At 41.5% G+C, this 21221-nt stretch overlaps 1 protein-coding gene across 4 annotated transcripts in view; it reads right to left on the bottom strand.

Annotated features, from left to right (window-relative positions):
• Positions 1-21221, bottom strand: part of APBA1 (amyloid beta precursor protein binding family A member 1) — a 144421-nt gene that overhangs the window by 84411 nt on the left and 38789 nt on the right. For 3 of the 4 annotated variants that reach the window (XM_019478129.2, XM_019478127.2, XM_019478130.2), the window contains exon 2: positions 13123-13310. The exons of the other annotated variant lie outside the window; for it this stretch is intronic. The gene's annotated coding sequence lies outside the window, so the exon portion shown is untranslated. The remainder of the gene's footprint in view (positions 1-13122; positions 13311-21221) is intronic. 4 annotated transcript variants of the gene reach the window in all.

The following is a 21221-nucleotide window of genomic DNA, read 5'->3' on the forward strand; positions in this document are numbered from 1 at the left end:
AGTCCCCAAGAAATGCCAGGCCAGTTGCCTCTCCAGTGGAAAGTGGGGGAGAGCACCAAAATCCAAGACCCCACCATCCGGTGGGTTTTTAATTAGAATTGGTGGGCCACGCACATCTAGGCAGGCATCTGAGCCTATGGGGGTGGTGTGAATAGAGGATCCCAGACAGCCCCAGCCCCGGCAAGGGGGGCAGTGTGGAGCCCCAGTGAGAAGGCGATGAATGAAGGCCCCAGAGTGATAGGGGCAGTGAAGTGGCCTGGAAAGGGGTGTGGAGTGAATTCAGCCTCAGTTCTGCGAATTACTCAGCATCCATTCAGATGAGGGCCTGAGAGAGACCCAAAAGGCTGCATCCCTGCTGGCTGAAGAGAACAGGGGATTAAGCCTGATGACTTTATGGGGTCGCTCAGGGATAGGGTGGCCATCATAGAAGACATTCTGGTTTTCTGCTACTCTGTCCTCTGTCCTGTATTGATATGAAACCCAATGCCTTTATGTCCTCTATTTTTCTCTTCAAGAGAAAAATAGAAGACATATAGGTGTCTGGTTTTGTATCAATAGAGGACAGAAGACAAGCAGACTGTCCTCTATGATGGCCACTCTACTTAGGGAGCAAGGGTGGGGTGTGTGTGGCCCAAGAGGGGCAGAATGAGAGAGAGACCCTGGCGAGAGCAGGGGGAGTAAAAGAGGCCCCTGTGAGAAGAGGGCTGTATGCATGAGGTCCGTAACCATGTTGAATGAAAGAGGCCTAACTGTGGGTAAATTTAGTCTGGAATTGAGCCGGAGTCATTAAGAGCTTATGATGCCATCTGCAAGGCATGGGCCACGGTGTAGGGAAGGTACAGAACTGTGAATAGTGCCCCCTGGCATTGGGGCATGTAATGGGAAGCATCCCACATTTTATCATCAAATTATTGTAAGAGCAAAATCATGGCAGGAGAGGCTGGGTGGACTGCCCCATAGACAGGTGGGTGGGCCAACTTGAGACTTGGCCCAGAGCGTGCCCGCAGTCACACACAGGATAAGAACTTTCCAAAAGTACTTAAATGTCCATTCTGTAACACCTTACCGTGTGTGATTAGTTTTATAAAAGGTCAGGAGTATAAACTGAACCACATATTCCTCCAGTGATTTACAGAAGGGCCATTTCACTTAGATTCCAAACTTCCACTGACTTTCAATGGGAGATAAAAACCTAACCCCCTTATGTTCCTTTTAAAAATCCAGCCATATATTATTTCTAAATCTCTAATGAATTTCAGCTTCTATGGTCTTCACATTCTGGCTGAAGTACTTCTCTGATGTTAAATAAAAAAGCTTCCAAGTACTGCAAATACATCATTTAGTTTAAAACACTGAAATAATTATTTTGAAGAAGCTTTTGTATATTTTTGTTGAACTTGCTAACTGAATCCTTCCACCTCCAATTTTATTTCTTTCATTGCTTTTAGTATATTCCAACCAGAGGAATGCAATATTCCATTAACTGTATTCAAAAAGGCCATGAGGTTATTTTTATTACAGAATTGCTTGAGCATAATACTTCAGTCATGGTTGAGAAAGCACTTTATTTACTTTATGAACAAAATCATCTTTGGGGCTGAAATCTTTTATGCTGCCTCTCAACTAAAAGGTAAACCTTTGCATGCATGCATACATCCACACAGACTTTAGGGCCAGAAGGGACCATTACAGTAATCTAATCTGACCTTCCACATAACACAGGCCAGATGATTTCTTCCAGAAGTTCTGGATTGATTTTAGGTTAAACTAGAACCTATGGGCAGAATCCCATTTAATTTTCCACAGCAACATGGCACTAACCCAGCCACATAACTGACATTTTTAGCACTTATGCACAGTTTGCCCTACTATATGTGCAGAGTGAACACGCAAGTGTTCACACAGCTTCTAAGGATGTGCAGTAGGCTGTGCTGTGGCCAGGCAGGTACACACCCCTATATGTGATTAGCTGGGTAAGCCTGTCTCCAAACTGTAGCTGGGCAAAAACCCATGACTAGCAGGAGGACAATTGACCAGGAAGTGGGAAAGCCAGGTTCCTATCACAATGCTCTAACTGTTAGGCCATAAGTTAGGCATTCTCTAGTCCCCTCTTCATCACTCCTTTTAAAGCTGGTCCTTTGGACAGACAACATACACAGATCAAGGAGGAAGAAAACAAGCTAGAATGTGTGATGCTCAGTGAGATGGCTGCTGCCTCTATGGAAGAGGGGGGACTCTGAGTTTTGGCCTGGACAGACCCTTGCTTGAAGTAAGGCAAAAACTTCCTCATTGCTCTGTACCTTTTTATTGAATGAATATTAAATACTAGGCCTTTGCAAAGCGGCTAGTATTCATTTCGGACTTGGATTTGGCTGATTTGGGAGACAGTGATTTGATTCACTGTTCCGAATCGATTTGGCCAAATCAGATTCGGAGATTCAGCCACTGCCAAATCTCCGAATCGAACAGGCCCCCATCCCCCACCTGCTCTCCCAGCCCCATCAATGACTGCCCCACTTGGCCCCAGTGTCCCGGCACTTAAAAAAAATAAAAAAAAATAAGCAGCAGCTCCGCACTCACCTGTTGCTCCAGCAGTCATCGGGGTTTCTGGGGCTTCAGTTATGCAATGGGAAGCACCATTTACACATGTACAATGACATAGGACTCTGACCTGAACTCTTTAGTAAGGAGTTGTTGATTTATGGACTCCCAAGTGTAAGAGGAGTTACCACATCCTTGATAAAGTATGATTAATTATCTCACAGTGAAAATTTGCCTGGCCCATTGAAATGTTGTTCTCCATAAATGTAGGTGCCTTTGAATTACATGGGGAACTGTTTTAGACATAAGCACAGGCTAGGAATTTCACACATAGTGCATACACATTATGCTCCATTGTTTGTCTTCTGTTCTCCTTAAGTTCCTTATTCCAATAACTTCTTAACAAGAATGGTGCTACCTAGTCACAATGGCAGGCACTATGTCCTTGCAGTCATTGCTTGCAGAAGGAAACTGAACATAAAAGGTCCTATTCCATAACAAATACATTGTCAATTCAGTCTTTTAAAAACCACTGACGTTGATATAGATCTTTTCCCCCTCTTGTTTGCATACAAATTTACTAGACATAGCTAACAATGTCAGCAAATCTCTATAAGCAAAGTGTGTTAGTTGGTGTTTCCTTGGTGGGTCCCAAGGCACTAAGATTTCCATAGACAATTTAAAATTCTTCACTGACAGAAATGTGGACCTCTTCCCTCTTCCCCCTGCCCCCGTTTGCACCATGGAGAGCCAGACATTTGGAGTCCAGAGGTACTAAAATGATAGATCAAGTATTTGGAGATAAGTTATCTAGCAATTTCTGTTTAACTGCAGTAAGCTGGTTTCATGTTAAACAACAATCCCAATATTTTCTCTCTGACATTACAAACCACGACAGCATAGAACCAGTTCTAGTATCTCTTGCATTGTAAGATAAAAGATGATGGTTGTAGCCATGTTGGTCTAAGGACATAGGCAGACAAGGTTCTTTGGGTAAATGTGATATCTATTTATTAGACCAACCAAATGTTGTTTGCAAGCATTTGGGCACAAACACCCTTCTTCAGGCATAGGGAGAGTCTGTGATTATTTTGTGTTCTCCTGGGTAGAATAGAAGCCAATATGCAAAATGCAGGTCTGTGAAAATGGAAATGTGTGGCAGTGAGGATCAGAGGCCATGGGAGACAATGGGTGCAAGGCAGGAGGGGGGGGAGGCAGGGGGAATGTTGACCTGATGACAGAATGCAGCTGGTAAAATGCAGACAGGTTACCTGGGGTTTTCAGATGTTAGGCAGGCTATAGTGTGCCATAAATCCAATGTCTATATTTAGTCCATGATTTTTTTACCATGCAGTAGATTTATGAAGTGAAGTTCGTAGGCTCGTCTATGAAAGGTGTTTCACGAATTCTCTTTGAGGATAAGAACCAAGAAGTCAAAGAGGGAGTGACTGTCTTGTGAGAAGGGTGCACCCACAGGTAATTGGATATTTTTGTCTTTGATGGATTTTTGGTGTGCATTCATTCTGGTACGCAGTTGTTGTTTGGTTTTTCCTACATCTTTTCCATCAGGGCATTTAGTGCACTGGATGAGATATATTACCTTTCTGCAGGTGTAAGATCCAGGAATGGTGATGGTTCTGTTGTGGGCTGTGGTTATTGTGGGAGCGGTGGTGATGACCTTCAAAGATGTGGTGATCAACATGAATGCTAAAACTGACAGAACCAGACTTAAGCTCTTATGAATGAGGGGCATAGCAACCTTGAATTTAAACTCCTTGGTGCAGGAAATTGGATTAAACAGGCCTTTTCAGAGCAAGATAGAAAATCCATCTCTTCAACAGCAGTAATAAATACATTGAACAATGGTGAGCACTAAAGGAGGAGTTAAAAATAAAAATATGAATAAAACTTGCAAAAACAAACATGAGTGACTGCTGTTGAATCTAAAAAGAGTTGAAAAGCAGGCAGTACTGAAGACACAGCTAATGTTTTAGTTTTATTAAATTATACTCTGGCACCTGGGTATGAGTGATGAACCTCTCAGACGTTATCTTTTGGGACAGCATGAGTGACAGCAAAGGGTCACCAGTGCAAGTAAGAAAATTCAGGATGTGGGCCCTATCTATTCCTTCCAAAATTAGCAGTAAAATCTCTTGTTGGCTTCAGCCAAAGCAACATCAGACCTTATTTCTCCCTGAAATAAATACAGTGGAAGCACTGGCTTTCAATTGCTTTAGGTAGCAGCAACACAAGAACTTCAATCAGTCAGTCATTATTTGCATCTTCCTGTGACAGTGCTGATGTCCTCCCCCTTTTACAGAGGGGGATGAGAGATGCGCAAGGAGGAGGAGTAGCACCACACATGGAAGAAGTAGCACAGGTAGCCAGGCAGATAAGGAGTTCCAATTCTGTTGTCAATGCACTAGAGCAGTGGAGGCCAGCCTTTTGGTAGGCATCCCACAAATTAGGCTTCCATCTTCCCCAAGAGCCACTCCAATCCTTCTGAGCCCTGCCCTGTGCTCCCTGCCTGATCTGCTGCTATGCTTTCTTCCATCTGATTTATCTGTGCTGTGCTGCCTGTCCCCTCCCTGGTCTACCACATAACACACACAGGCACTGACATGCCACTTGTGGCACACATGCTACAGAGTGCCATAGGTTGGCCACCCTTTCTTTTTTTCCTTCCAATTAATCCATTTCTAATTTTTTTTGCTTAAACCAAACTATTATCCCTTCCCCTGGAAACCCCTGCACAGAGAGGACCTCAACACTTTTTAAGAAGGATAGAGAATAAAGAGGACATCAGTTGCCCTGCTCCTTTTCTCCCTGGTAGTCATGGGTTTTTGGCCCAGGTACAGCATCTGATTAAATAGGTTGTTGCCTACAAAAGCACATTCCTCTCTAGACCAGTTAGTCTCTTAAGGTACCACCCTTTTGTACCTTCTATCTTGACTTCAGACTAATGTGGCTTGCCACCTCAAAACTCTAAACAGATGCTTTAAATATTCATCTTGGTATAATCTGGTATTTCTATCAAGAATAATCAAGGTGGGGAGCGATCAGTCAGCAGTAAAGACCACAGCAACCATGGACAGCTCTTCAGTTGATGAATGAATACCGGCCAACAAAAAGAAAGTAAATCCTTAGTTTAACTATTTTTTCCTGGTAATGTCACGAGTCTTGAATGGTGTAACTAGTAACAAAAAGGAGAAGGCACTCTATGTAAAACAAAAACCTTTTATTCTTTTGACCTACAGATGGTTAAGAACTACTACTGACGAAGCCATTCTACAGGGCTTACTCATACTGCAAAGAGCAAACAAAAGGAGGCATGCTGATAGTTAAGGCTGCGAGCATGACAGCTTGATCCACAATAACTGTAAACCAAAAACATATAATAGCTGGGACTACTTTTAAACACAGTTTCAAGCACAATTACCAGCCCCATGCTGGCAATGGAAGATTAATCTAGGCTAAATTATAGACACAAAAATGTTTTATATTTGTTATGGCGTGGTTGGTATAAATTCACAAAAAAATGCAAATCAAGGTCAATCCAGCTGCTATCAGAAAAAAATGTTAATGGCTAAAAAGATGGAAGAATCACACTAGCATAAGCCAAAGGACAACAGGCCTTTAGGGAATCAAGTCAGGGAATACACAGATCAAGCCTGAAGGCCACATCTTAACCTCTCACAGGCCAATCCACTACAGAGAGACAGAAGGCCCCAAGAACACTCTTAGGGCAGGAAGCGATTTTGGAGAGTAAAGAGGCAGTACAAGAAGCCAGCTCCAAAATCAACAGATCTCCAGAATCCATAAGCAGAGGAACATTTTCCCAGGTTTGCTCTTGAGGATCTCTCTAGCAAAGCTGCTGTTCCTTTGAGGGCTTGTACCATTTATTTTAGTATTGTTGGCTCTTGCCTGGTGCATATCAGAGCATAGGGTTTGGCAGCAATTTAGTAGAATGCTAGAGGAACTGAAAAGAGCAAACCAAAGGAGGCATGCTGATAGCTAAACCCTGACAGCCTGAAAACATGAAGCAAAATGCTGCAACAGAGGCAACATCTGAGGTGCAAAGTCACAGAGGAGACAGCAAATTAGCGCATATTAGATTCACAATTCTCTCAAAGAGACAGAGTAGAAATGATAAATGGACAGATTACAAGCTTGAAAAATTTGGGAAACTACATTAATCAGTAGTGAAATCATGACTTTTTAAAATCAAATATAGAAATGACCTGATAACAGTAATAACAGCAAGATTTTACAATCTGCAAAGATTACTAAACTGGAAGGCACAGCAGAAAGAACAACACAAGAAACATTGCATTTTATGCAAGGAAAGACACATGTAAATCTCAAGACTAAACAGAAGAAAACTGGACATAGATAAGATACATAGGATAAATTCAACAGCAGGAATGAAGAGAAGAAATCTACACACTAAAGCTGCTGCAATTAAACTGAGCAAGTAAAACATAAGTTATTGCAGAAAATCCCTTCGCTTCATGAAGGGAAAGCCATAAGGAAACACGCTTACAAGCTCTATGTTTGGTTCTTTGTATTAAAATATTTAACTCTTTGCCACTTGGGAATTTGATTCAGGCCAGATTTACTGGAACATAAGAGAAAGAGAAAGAATAGCAGGCCCCATATACCAGTAATAAAATGGAGTAAGAAACTAAGGAATTTATTTACGTGTCAACAGAGGCTGGTAAAAACCTGGCACAGTGATGGACAGAGGAAACATGACAAGAGGGCTCAGCAATGCATACAAACAGGTTTTAAAAGAGCAGCTTGCATGGGAGGCTACACAGATTTGGATATTATTGTCCTCAGTAAACAAGAACAGCTAACCCACAAGATACATTAGTGCAGACAGTCACCTGACAGGAAGATCAACATCTATAACCCTCTATACACTGACAGAATTTAAATCAAAGAAAACATTAAAATGGAAGGGGGAGGATGGGCAAAGTATCAGTTCAGACCTTGCAGTGAACTATAACATTTAAATGAATGCAAGAGACAACAGTAAAAAGGTTCAGAGCAGTGAGGATCTGATGGGTGCTTTGGCTCTAAGCCATAATCAGTATGGTAAATCCCTACTTCATAAAATCCCCATAAGTCCTAGAGGGGCAAATTTCCTAGTTGTCAGACTCTATAATATCATATCTGAGATTTTTCACATCTCAGACTGGTTCCAGAATTTTAGCAAATTCAGCTATAACTGAACGTGTTTCAATGAAGCAGGTTTGATTTAATTTGGGAGTCTCTGTTTTACTTAAAGGAATTCATTTTTTTTTTTAATTCCCTTCTCTTCCCCTTTCCTTGCCAGTCAGTGATAATCCCCTTTTGGACAGATGTCAGCGATGCAAATTTGCATCTAAGAGGGAAAAGGCTATTCTTTTTGTCAGATCTTGTGTGTCCAGGGAAGAGGATGGTACTTGGATTGATGATGTCCTTATTGAGGTCTATACCAAGATTTAAATATATATCCATTGGGAATCTAATCAATATGGCAATATTATTGACAAGTAGTTTCATGCGCTGCAGCTGTCTCGTTTCCCTGAGCTTTTGTATTTTAATAATCACGTTTTCTATTCCACTCTCCACCCAATACTTCTCTTTTTCCCATTTCAATGCTAAAATCCCACCTAATAATTTCAAACTTTGGCCCGGATCCTGCAAACTCATTACACATGCTTAACTGTTATTTTAAGTATCAATTAATCATTTGATATTTGATCAAGTATTGATATTTAAAATCAATTGATCAAGTATTAAGAAATCCATCTGGGCTATTCATGTTGAAAAAGCTAAATATACGCAAGCATGTCTGAAAGATCAAGTCCTTAAGAGTGTACAAACTTTCCAAATGTGGACCTTTACCTTGGTAAAGGCACTGAATCACAGCCAGCCTCCAAGTCCATTCACAGCCACAGAGCCAAACATTCTCCCACCTTCAACTGCTTACATTAGAGCTGTGCAACTGGCAGACTGCAGGCTGCATATAGCCTAAAAGGGCTTAATCTGCACCCTCCCACAAAAACACCCACAAAAATATTTTCTTTTCATTTTCAGTCCCCTTATGACACTTGTAACAATAATACCTCAACAGATTTAAGGAAAGAAATGTGATTTAAGTTACAGTATCTTCTTAAAATTCCCCGAACTCTTCTATTATTGTACAAAGACATTTAACATTCTGGGCCTAATAACAACAACAACCACCACCATAAAACAATAATAAGGTAATTAACAATGAAATAATAATAATAATAGCATAATGAATAGTAATAATGTCGATGATAAATTAAAGCCTCTCGCACACTTCGCCCTCAATCTTTCTCCACCTAGTTTACTACATACACTTTAAGCAACAGCACTGATTTAGGTTCTCATAAAATCCTCAACTGCAAGACAGAACCTAACAATAAATTATTAAGACTTGCCTAACAAAAGACACCCAGAACACCATGAAGCCTAGATTTGAGCAGGGTAAGAGACATCAGGTAAAATGGAATTCATTTTAATACATCTAGATTTGAAAGCAAACATATCAAAATTTGACCAAATTATTCAGCAGTGCCCTTTTATTAAAAACATGATCTATCTACCGTATTGCTGGATAAGTACCTTTTACTTTAGTGATGAAAGCTGATAAGAATAATATGATTTCTGTCAATCACTGAGCAGCTAATATACCAGAGACCCGCATACTTACTAAAACCTATACTTTTGTGAATTAATTGCTACAAGTTTCCCAAGATAAGCAAAATACATTTCGTCATTAATGGAACAGTGAACAGTTGTCACTCTTGTGCACAGAATCCATGAGAAACTGGCATATCAACCAACAGGAGACATGTGAAGTACTGAAAGAGTCACTGTTAATAAAAATAGTGAAACAAATATTGCCAGCTTCAACAGAAAGCACCTCTGGTTCTCTTCAACATCTCTTCTCTTCTGACATACACTTTGGTATGTTTGTCAATGAGAGATCAGTACCCTATGGCAAGGTTATATTTTAGTGATTCTTGAAGAAGGTGTAGCTGCCATAACAGATTAAAAGACACATAATTGAGATGTGGGCTGTTACACCAGCTCCGCCCTGAAGCCCACTCCTGCAACTTCCTCAATACGGATAGGTCCATATACCAGCTGAGGCTCCTGTAACTTAAGTATGTCTGAAGGCACAGGTTTCTGCCTAAATGGAGCTCGCTCTAGGACCAGCACTCAGGTGTCTACAGCACAAATTTGCAGAAGAATGAAGAAAATCAAGCCAACATGCAATTAAATCTGATACCTGAAGAACAATTTACAATGGTGCTCTGAAGCATGTCATTTTCAAAAGAACTCAAGAACCTGAGTCCTATTTTCAAAAGTAGCTTTAGCCCTTGGGAATCTAAGCTTCACTGACCTTCAGAAAACTTAGCTTCTAAAATGACTTGGATGCTTTTGGCAATTTCACACAATACTGAAGGAGTGTCTGCTTTAGAAAAAGTTTCATACAGCCACTCATCCTCATGGGGCGCAATGATATGGACAGGCACAGTCCTGGTTATAAGGCCCTAGGAGTGAGAGAAGGAGTCAGAGACACAGGTGATGTAATTGAGTGTAAAAACCTGGGTAAGGACAGAAAAATACTGCAGGAGAATGGCATGACTGCTTGGAGCATGTTCACAAGGAGTGCTCTGGCTTCTTCAGATGCAGAAAAGTTCTACAAAGGAAGACTATTACAAAGAGATAGATTCCATGGATGAAGAACATCCATAAGAACTACTTCACAGTTAGGGTGGCTAGGATCTGGAACCAACTTCCAAGGGAAGTGGTGCTGGCTCCTACCCTGGGGATCTTTAAGAAGTGGCTTGATGCCTACCTGGCTGGGGTCATTTGAGCACAGTTTTCCTCCTGTCCAGGCAGGGGGTCAGACTTGAAGATCTACAAGGTCCCTTCCGACCCTACTTCTATGATTCTATGAAGAAGGGTAAGAGCATCCTACAATACCAACTCACCAAACTAGTAAGGATTGCTGAAAGGGGGAGGCAATAAAAGTGTATAAATGAGTTAAAAATGTGAACTTGTAAAGGTCTGAAATAGGCAGAGGGTGGGGGGTATAGGGGAGGGAGGGGAATGGGAAACTGCAGTAGGGGCATGGGAGAAGAGGGAGAATAATGGAGCAACATCCCAAACATCCATGATCTGGGGAACAAAACTCCATAAAAAACAAACAGCTAGTCCAGCTCAAGGTAGGAACATCCTAGATAAATGTTTGTCTAACCTGCAAGGCTTAGCTCACAACTGACACTGTATATTAAACGCAGTATCAAAAAGTTTTGATGGAACAAGATATGGGACAAGACTATGGTGTCAGTCATGTAACTAAGCCTGAGGGACCAGGGCAGCCACCCTGGGCATCAACTTGTGGGGGAAAGGCTGCCCCATGGTGTGCACAGGCCTACTTTCTGTGATCAACCATCAGAGGTATCCAAAGGACCGGAATTTGCTAGTAACGAGGGACTTTTAATTACATCAAAATCTTCAGGCAGAGCTGTAATTTCTCAAGCTCTTGCAATAGATTGGGGGCAGCTTTTGTCTCAAAAGTAGGAGGAATTTACTAGGGATTTTGCTGCTTTAGATGTGGTTCTAATAAGGAGAAACTGATTAAAAATCTAAAGGTGACAGATAATTTGGGCCACAGCACATGGAACATTTAAGCCGCTGATGGACATGAAAAAACCCCTAACCCAAATAACCCTAGAACTTTACCAAAAGAAGAAGAGCATTAGTTTGATCCTGTTCCCCATTCAATCAGCTATTAGATAAAAGGACCAAAAAATCCCACTGAAGCACCCAGTCTGTACAGACACTGGGTGAGCCAGGTTGAACTAATGTGATGCCTTGTTTGGGCATGCGCTGCGCTTGGTGTGGACACACCGAGCTGAAAGTAAAGCGCCACTTTTTTTTTTCCTCACATCTGTAAGCAGCCTTAATGATGCAATGAGATCTGATTACCAACCACAACAATTGTGCCTTCTGCTGTGCCATACATGCATGTATGATTTTGGGATGAAGGATCAGCTCCCAGTGACACCATCACTACTAGCTAACCCAGATGCCCCCTTCATCAGCAGCTGAAGGTCCGGTGCCCACAGCCTGACTGAGTTTGCGTGGTCCCAGAGCCAAGACCAAGAATCAGTTGATTGTCAGTGCTAGCCCTGGGAAAACATTGTAGTCAGTTCCAGAACCCAATGCAGTCTCAGGGCTGGGGCTGACTATTAGCTAATGAAGGGCATCAGTTGACTGTTGGTCCCAGCCTGGGAACTACAGGGGGGTTGACTCAAGACTCTAGTGTGATCAGGGGTCTGGGACTGCACCAAAGTCTGAGCCAGCTCTCATTACCCTGCCACACATTAAACTTAAAGGTGCAATGGAAAACAGCCACAAAAATCTTACATATAGTTTGTAGAATGCTTTTGTTGCCAGTTTCCCCTTTTCTGCATCATTCATTCCTTGAATGTGTGGCTGGGTTGCTATTTATGGTGTGATTAACAGCCTAATCCCATCTTAACTGTAATGCCTGCCAGGGGCTTTGGTGAAAGTGATCACAGAATGATAGAGTGCATTCTTCTGAGAAATGACAGAACCACGAGAAGCAGAATAAGTATTATAGACATTAGAGAGTCCACAGAAGGCCAATGCAAATTATAAAAGGTTTAAGAAAATATGACATATAAAGAAAAATTGTGTTTATTTAGTGTAGAAAAGAGAAGACTTAGGGGGGGGAATGCTAACTGTCTTCCAACATGCAAAAGGCTGTCCTAATGAGGACAGCATTTACAACATCCACTGCAGAAAGGACAAGAAGAAATTAGCTTCATTTGCAGCAAAGATGATTTATGTTAGATCATTATGAACATCTTTTTTTAGCAGTAAATGTAGTGAAGCACTGGAACAGACTACCTGGAGTGGTTGTAGAATCTCCTTCATTTGATATTTTTAAGAAGAGGTTAGAGAAATGTCCATCAGAAATAGTCTAGGAATGCTTATCCTGTCTCAGCGCAAGAGGGACTAGAATAGATCATCTATCAAGGACCCTTTCGAACCTACTATTTCTACAAAAAGCTTAAAGCAAAATATTTTCATTTTTTAAAAGTATCTCTAACTTTTAAGATTAAAGAACAACAAGATCTAGCTCATTTTCAGCAAGGCGTTCCCCTCACTCCTCATTAATTCCACAGAGAAATATCCACTGACTCCCATGGGAAATGGATCACACCTTATTGCTACAAGTCCTGCACAAGGTTGTTTTTGAACCAGGGACCTTCTGCAGGTGACACAAAGTGATTAATGGCACAAAATATAACAGGTAATGAAAGTTCTCTGGGACATGGGCAATTTAAGTAGTGCAACATATACCACTAAATTAATTCAACATAATACTTTTAACAATTAAAACACTACAAAATGTTGACAGATGAAGTAAAAATTATCATTAAAAAGCACTTAGAAGGAAAACACATTTTATATGCTAAAATTTATATATGAAAGAACCATTAAAGCATTAAAACTGACCTGAATGCATTGGTGATTTATTTGGTCACTTCTGCATCAATCTGAAATATCTAAAGATTTTCACTACATTTGTAAGTAGACAGATACACATGGTCTGAGCATAGGAGTAGGAGCCAGGCACCCTCAAGTTCTGTTCCCTCACGGATCCTGGGTAAGTCGCATAAGTTTTCTTATACAGGTTCTCCCACCTGTAATAAGCAGATAAACAACAACACTTACTAGGCCAGGAGTGGGCAAAATCCAGCCCAGCAGGCAATTTCATCCCTCCCATGGGTGCCCACCAACTCTAATGGTCCCCCACCCAGCCCTTGCGCCCATGAGGATGGGAGCGAGGCATCCATACATACAACCCCCCCAGCCAACATACTCTATTGTACCTCAATTTCACCCTTGTGGGCAGAAGGGCCTGGCCCAGCCAGCATGCAGCTTCCAGGTGGGGCTGCTGCTGCCACTGCTGCAGCTTCTGGGGATCTGCGTGGCTTCCCTGGCATCCCGTTTGCTCTGGCCACTAGGTAGGGAAGCGGCAGGGGTGGAGGTAGGAGCTGCAGCTGGGTGAAAGTGCAGAGCATGGGGCTGAGACTGGTGGCAGCAGGAGTGCAGAGCTCGGTTCGGCAGGGTGTGGGTGTGAGGGTGGGCAGGGGGATGTGGAGCCCCCCCCCCCCCCCCCCCCCCCAAATGGCGCACAACCCCTGCCAATGGCAGTAGCGGCAGCAGGCACTGCCACTGAAAGTGTGCAGCTCCAGCCAATGCTGTATGTGGGGGCGAGAAGTGCAGCCAGGCTGACCCGCTTCTATTGTGTGAAGCTCTCCACAGTGCATATGCATCTCCTGCACACACATGCTACTGGGAGAAGCCCCACACAATGAAACTGGCTGATCTGGCTGCTCCCTGCTGTGGAGGACCCAGGACTCTATAGGGAAGCAGGGGGTGGGGCTCCCCTCCACTTCTGGCGGAGTCCTGGGACCTGCGCAGCACGGAGCAGCAAAGGCAGCTAGCTCCATAACGTGGGGCTCCTCCCGGTCATTTGTGAGTGGGAAATGCATGTGAGCTCCACGCAATAGAGGCGGACTGGTCTGGCTGTGCTGCTTGCCCCCACATGCAGTGCTGGCCAGAGCCGTGCGGTGCTGGACGGCAGTGCTTGCACCAGGCACGAGCGCCCCAAGCACCCCCGCCTGCCGCTGCTGCCACCAGTGGGCGTTGTGCACTATGGAGGGGATTGTGTGGCGGGTCCCCCCCCTCCACCCCCCACATCCCACAAATGCACAGCCCTCCACATACACACATGCCCTCAGCATACCCTATTGCTCCCCAACACACACACAGATACACCCCCTCACAACCCCCACACCCCAGCACACACACACACACAATATATATACAACACTAAGACTATTTTTTAGTTATTATGCAATCACCTCTATATACACTATGTAAACACAAATCATGACAAAAATATTTTTTGTAATACAATTAAAATATGTTATAGTAGATGTTTGACTTTCAGTATCTGATTTTTTTTTCTGGTTCCAAGATGGAACCCCCTGCCCCCCGAGGAGTACTTCCGGCGACAAGGGGAGACTTTTGGTGGCAAAGCTCAGGGATTAAGGGGTGGGACTTCTGGTCCCAAGATGGCAACCAGGGGGCAGAGAACCTGTCAAGGGGCAGGGCTACCCTTGCAGCCCTCAATAGCTCACCAAAATTCATTAAGTGGCCCTGCAGACAAAATAAATGCCTGCCCCTGTCCTAGGCTGTCAGGACTGCTGGAAAAATTCATTAGTGAATGTTTGTAATAAATTTTGCAGGTGAAAAGCACAATTTCAACCAAATATTCTTGATATGACACTGCATTTGCACCAGGAAATATAATTGGGAAGAGGAAGGGAGTCAATTAATGTGAAATAAAAACATTATAAGAGGGAAAAAGTCAAACCATGTTTCCTTGGGCTGCTTTATTTTTGTAGCAGGGACAAAATAAGGCTCAACTGAAGTCAGCCTGCTTAGGTATTCAGTTTGGGAATATAAAAAAATGGTCTCCCAGAAATGCATTATCTTCTGAAGAGAGTCAGAAATTTGCTGGAAATGTATAGGTGGTATACAAGTACTTGGACATAGCATGAGCAATAATTAAATAAGATGCCTTTTAAGCATGTTAATTATGTGTAATGTAATTTTTTTTGGCTGATACTCAAGTCAGACAGCACAGCTGTGACAGACATATATGACTATTTATAGAAACTGAATTTAATTGCAAAACATACTGTCACATTCTGGTGTCCCCTTTGTTGCTCTCTTTTTATTTAAACAACATGGATCCCTATTCAAAATTATGTCTGCTTATCTGGTTTTCAAGAGGTATCATATGTAGAAAAAATAATCACGGAAAAATTACTTGTGATTTTTATGAAAATATTCATCAAGTATTCATTACTAGGTTTCTCTATTGAGAGGGCTCATGGATAGTTTGTTGAACCACATTCAACTGCTGTGAAGCTTCACTGAAAGCTTCATGGGGAAGGGGGAGAAGGAAGAAGATGGGGAGGTTCTTTAGACATTATGGGAATAATTCTAAAAGACAAAGGGAATTAGGCTTTCCACTCCTACTAAAGTCAGTGAGAGTCAGGAACCTTACTGGTACTTGAGCCTTTGAAAGTTGATCCCTTTCTTAGGTCAAAAGACTTGGTTTGGTAAGTGCTCTACCAATGACACTTGATATCATCAGATGCCCTTTTTTAGGCTGGCTGGACAATCCTGTATTGTTATCTATAAAGACAGTTCTTTACACCATGCAAAACCTACTCATGCACTGACTTTGATAAGAGGCACTTGCTGGTACAAAGCTCACTGCAAGATCAGGGCCACTGAGTTTTATGATGAAAATTAATTGTCCATTTGTTGACTAAGCCCCACTTATGTTCTCCTTATGTATATGCTGTACCAGTTTTGGAAACTGAGAAAAGTGAACATTTAATTTACATAAAAAGTCATTGAACAACTTTCCCCTATGTAATATTACTAACATGAATAGTTTTCCTTAGTTTGGAAGATTTAAACAAATGTTTTTATTAGAAAAGAGGACAATTTCAATCAAAAAAATGTAGAAGGCTCTCTTTCAGGAAATGCACCATACAAAACTAAATGTGCCCAATGCAGACATTTCATGATTTCTGATAAAAGATTACTTAAGGGACACCAAAACAGTAGTTTTAGTAGCTTTGTCTTTTGCCCTAACACCTGACTCCACAAAGACATGTAGGCTCTGAATCTAATCACACAACTAGTCTGCATAGAGAAATTGCTATTGGGTGCAATGGGTGCTTCTAACTACAGCCAAAGGAACAGGTCCTGGATAGGATGCTACCTAGACTGACTCATTTTTTCACAATGTTTCAAATCCCAGCCCCAAAGCACTTATTTCCTTTAGAATACTGCTGACCCAAACAGAATCCAGACAAAACTCCTTTTTATTGAGCTAATTTAATACGGGCAATTTATTAAGCCTGATCATTTAATTTGAATGGGTGATAAACAAGAACACAGATGAGACTAAGATTCTAATCTCAGGATTTGTTTTAACATCCTGTTTTCTTTATTTTTTACCCATTAATCAAGACGAGACTTACAAATCAGTTTTTTTGTTACGAGCACTAGAGGCCATAAAGAAGTTTTTACCACAGTCATGTTATCATCCAGTTTTAATGTACCTTACTTTTTTAACCTCATATTTTTTTCAAGATTAAAAAAAAGTGTGTGTGTGTGTGTGTGTGTGTGTGTGTGTCTTTCCAAGTAAGACTTGCAGATAAAAATCCCAGCTTCCCAGCTAAATGACAACCCCCAGGCACTTTTATTTCTTTCTTTGGAAGTATATTGTTCATACTCCTACTGAAGGCAATGCAATGGCCCCACTTGATGGGCCAGCAGTACTCAGCATAGTAAATGTCAGCAGGATCACGCCCTTATATTTCTGTAAAGGGACAGCAGAGGGAATGAACAGATGGCTGAAGAAATCAGTGTCACAAGCAGCAAAACCTTCCCTTCTAGACTGCCAGTTAAGATTTAAGTTGATGGGTAGTGACTAGAGCTAATCAAATAATATCCAAATAACTTGCTTACAGTACGTGATACTCCCAATATAATGCTTGAATCCTTCCCTGCCCAATTATTCACTTAAGCAATAAACACAGGTGAATAATTCCAGTTCCTAGTAGACAGGTAACCATGAAATAAAATGATGAGAACTGGAGTTCTTATTCATGTTCTCCACAGCAAGGCCAAAAACTGGATTTTGGGGGGTGATATGGGACTGGATTATGTTTTTCATCCCCACAAGACATTAAGGTTACAGGCATACCAGTGGGACAGCATGGGAAAGCTTAAGAAACGGCTGCTTGTGCTGTATCTGTTCTGTCAACAGAAAGTGGACTTCAGAGTCCAGGGCTATCCATCTCACATCTTTTTACACGTACAACACGTTCACAACAAAACAAATGTTAGTGCAACCCATGTTCTAAAAGCCCCAACCCTGCAGTGTGATTCACAGAAAAGTACCAGTGGGTTTGCTTGGAATCCAATGGATTTCAAGGAGACTGACCGTATGAAGGATCTATTCACATAAAGATTTAGGACCTAATCCTCCATTTGCTATAAGGGCCTAATATTGGCAGCCTTACCTCATTCTGAGACTAGCTTATTGAAATCACTAGCCCTATTCATAGAACAAGACAGTCAATAATGATGGTAGAATCAAGTTCTAATCAAGTGGAGGTAATTTTAGGTACATCAGCCTCAGAGTCTACCTTTCAAAGATAACCTGCAACTACTGATCTCGATACCAGAACACAGCTTTCAGACTGGAATGCATTTTTTTTTTTAAATAAAAGATATTTTTAAATGAAGTAACTGAAAAACAAGTTGTCCAAGACACAATTGCAATAAGTTGTTTCTTTTCAGATATTATCCCCCTCCTTTAAAGTGTTTTGGACTACTTTGCTTTTCTATTGTTCTTACAATAAAACTTGATTTTCCATTATGCTGCTTCATCTTCTAGTTTGATATTTACAGCAGAGGCTAACTAAAGACCTGAAGGTAAAGCTCCAGAGTAGTAAGGTCAGAGAGCATTAAGATGATAATATATGGAACTTATTTTCACTAACTGGAGCCATGATAAAGTACATAACAGATTTTTAAAGCTTTTTAAAACTGTTAAAACCTCCATTTTTCATTATTTATGATATTTGTTTTTTGCATATATATCAGAAGACTTCTAGCAAACTTCTGCATGATACATTTTACTGACTTGAGACCTCAGGCTCAATTCTGCATGCTCTGAGCTGCATGCATAGCTAACACTCCTCTGTTTTGGCAGCTCAAGATGTGTGGATCTGACCATGGGAGTGGTTTGGTATATTCAATTCTAATAAAAGTTATCAGTGTATAACCCACAGCTATGTCTACATTCAGATGAGTTTACTCTTTTCACTCTGTTCTTCTATGTGACACATTTAAATCACATTTTGGTTGATCACATATTTTGGTAGTCTGGCTGAGAACATGCTTTTTAGGCAGTAATCAAGATCAGAATGAAACAAAATTCAAAGGAGCAAATCCAACAAGAGTTAAAATAACACAGAGACTTCCCTCATTTCTCATACTGTATCATATTCTTGATTGCTGTAAATGCCAATTAAATATAATGTACTACAGCTACATATTAATTGTTGCTAAATGCTGAAGTGGGTATCATGCAGGATGCCTTTCCATCACTAAAAGATGTATCACAAGCTGTTTTGTCAGCTGTCACATGTCACAACACAAAAGGCATGCTGCAAATGGAAAAAAGCACTTTTCTAAATACTCATTGTTCAGTTCACTGGGGGAGACATTAACACTGGGATGTCCATCAATCAAACCTTCTGAAAATTCACATTTTGATTGTCCAGATACTCAGGACCCACTACAGATCCCTTACAGATTTAGAGCAAGGAGTATCAAAAACCATGGCTGAAATTCCAGGGAGGTGACTAAGCCCCACTGCAGTATAGATTCACCCCTCTGCCATAAAGCCGAAATTCTCTGTGGACTGAGAATTCCCTCTCCTGTAAATGGATATTTAAGATTATTTTTCAGGTCTATATAAGAATGGTGTTGATTATTTCCGATGCTTTAGAGCATAGCACATTGTTACTGGTGTATATTTTCTTTGTAAAACAAGAAATAAAAATGAAATCCTTTCAGAAAGACATTGATCACAAACAGAGCAAGCTGGGGAGAATGAAAAAAGAGGAGTCATGTTTACTCTAGCAGTCCTACAGGTGGAGATCAAAGCACTGATGCTCTGAGACCTACCTACTACCTGGCTGCACAAGGGAAGAAGGGTGCTGCTCCCTCTCCCTCCTCTATGCACAGCATGAGTAGAGTACATGCATTTCTCCATGGATGTAAGATAAAGCAGTGACTATCTGAAAATCATTGCTTACTAACCATTAAACACCCAGTGATCTGAGAGACAGTGGTCCTCAAGTAGAGAGCTGTAGCACCCTGAAGTTCCACGAGAACTTGTTGGGGCGGGGGAAGGGACACAAAGCCAGCTTCGCTGCTTCCAGACAGGGTGAAGTTGCCTCATGTGCCTCTGTTTTTAGAAGGCACGCTGGAGCCAAACTGAGAAGCTTCTGCAGCTCAAAAGACACACTGTCTGCATTACATTAGGCAGACAAGCGTACTGTTTCTGCTGCACCTCTTTCCAGTTTAGCTCAGATGTGCCTTCTGAACACAAGGGCATGAAGGGCAGTTCTAGCTTTTGACAGTGGCACTTTTCTCCAGGCTACCGGTGCCACCAGGCAGAACTGCCTAGGTAGGTACTGCAGGCAGGTGTGCCTTTTTGTTGCAGCTGTTTCTCAGGTCAGCTCCAACGTGTCTTCTGAAGACAGAGGTATATAACACAGTGCCATCTGCCCTTCTGTTTCTGGGAGACATAGTGCAGGGTCAGACCAAGAAGGTCTGCAGCAAGGGCACACACTCCTGCTACAGCTAATTTCCAATCTGGCTGTGTAGGCAATGCACACCATAGTTCCACCTGGCTGTGGCAGTGGTAGCAGTAGCAGTGAGGTAAATATAATGATTAAAACTATTATTATCATATTAAGAATAGAATTATAAAGCCTATAACATATTTTAGTTTTTCAAAATGGGGCGCCACTACATTTTGAAAAGTTTTGGAGGGATGCCTTCAATCTAAAAAGGTTGGGAACCACTGATATAAAACAACACTAAAAAGAGGGTAGCAATTGCTAGATGTTAAGGGTCAGCCACTTCGTCCACACACATTTATTAGATTAGTTTTAGTAAAAATGGGAATGCTGCCATTTGAAACACTTTCATTAAATTCAAACTTGACAACCTCCTTGCAGAGCAAAAACAACCTTTACACCTAGTCAGAGGGCGAGATGTCCCAAGGCACAATTTGGGAAACACTGAAATTCAATGCACAGAAATGCTGAGAGAGATTAATCATGCTGCTTATTAATTCACTCCAACCACTGTGGTACCACAGAGATGGGCACCAAATAAGAATCTGAGAAGAATAGGATTTGCAATTTGCATTTGCAAAAACAGAACCCAAAATAACACAGTTTGCTCTCACTTTCTGCATAAACAATTTCCATTTGCGTTCTCCCAGGCACGCAGTTCTATTTGTGACATGAATTGAATTATACTTCAATTCTTTGTTTCTCAGAGATCTGACAGCATTTTGCACCAAGACCAGTCTTTTATGAAATTCTTCATTTCCTCTGGGAATCATCTTGGACATTTTCTCTGAAGTATAATCATCCAGCAGAAGGAAGGTAGAGAAGAGCAGAGTTTGGAGAGGACACCAGAAATAAAGGAGTGACAGTGAAAACAGTCTGTTAAGCGGATTATTTTGTGCTCTATTTTGGGGTCTTGACATTTTTAATTTGAAGCACCCATACACTAGTCTCAATCTAAATCCTGGAACTTGAAAGATTCCAAGAAAAACATGAAAACAACCCAGAATCACAGTTTACTGAGAGCAAATGTCCTTTCCCAACCATGCCTCAAATGCCATACCTACAGACCAGATTGCT

Source organism: Alligator mississippiensis, chromosome 3 (genome assembly GCF_030867095.1).
Source record: "Alligator mississippiensis isolate rAllMis1 chromosome 3, rAllMis1, whole genome shotgun sequence".
In the NCBI taxonomy this organism is placed as follows: Eukaryota; Metazoa; Chordata; order Crocodylia; family Alligatoridae; genus Alligator; species Alligator mississippiensis.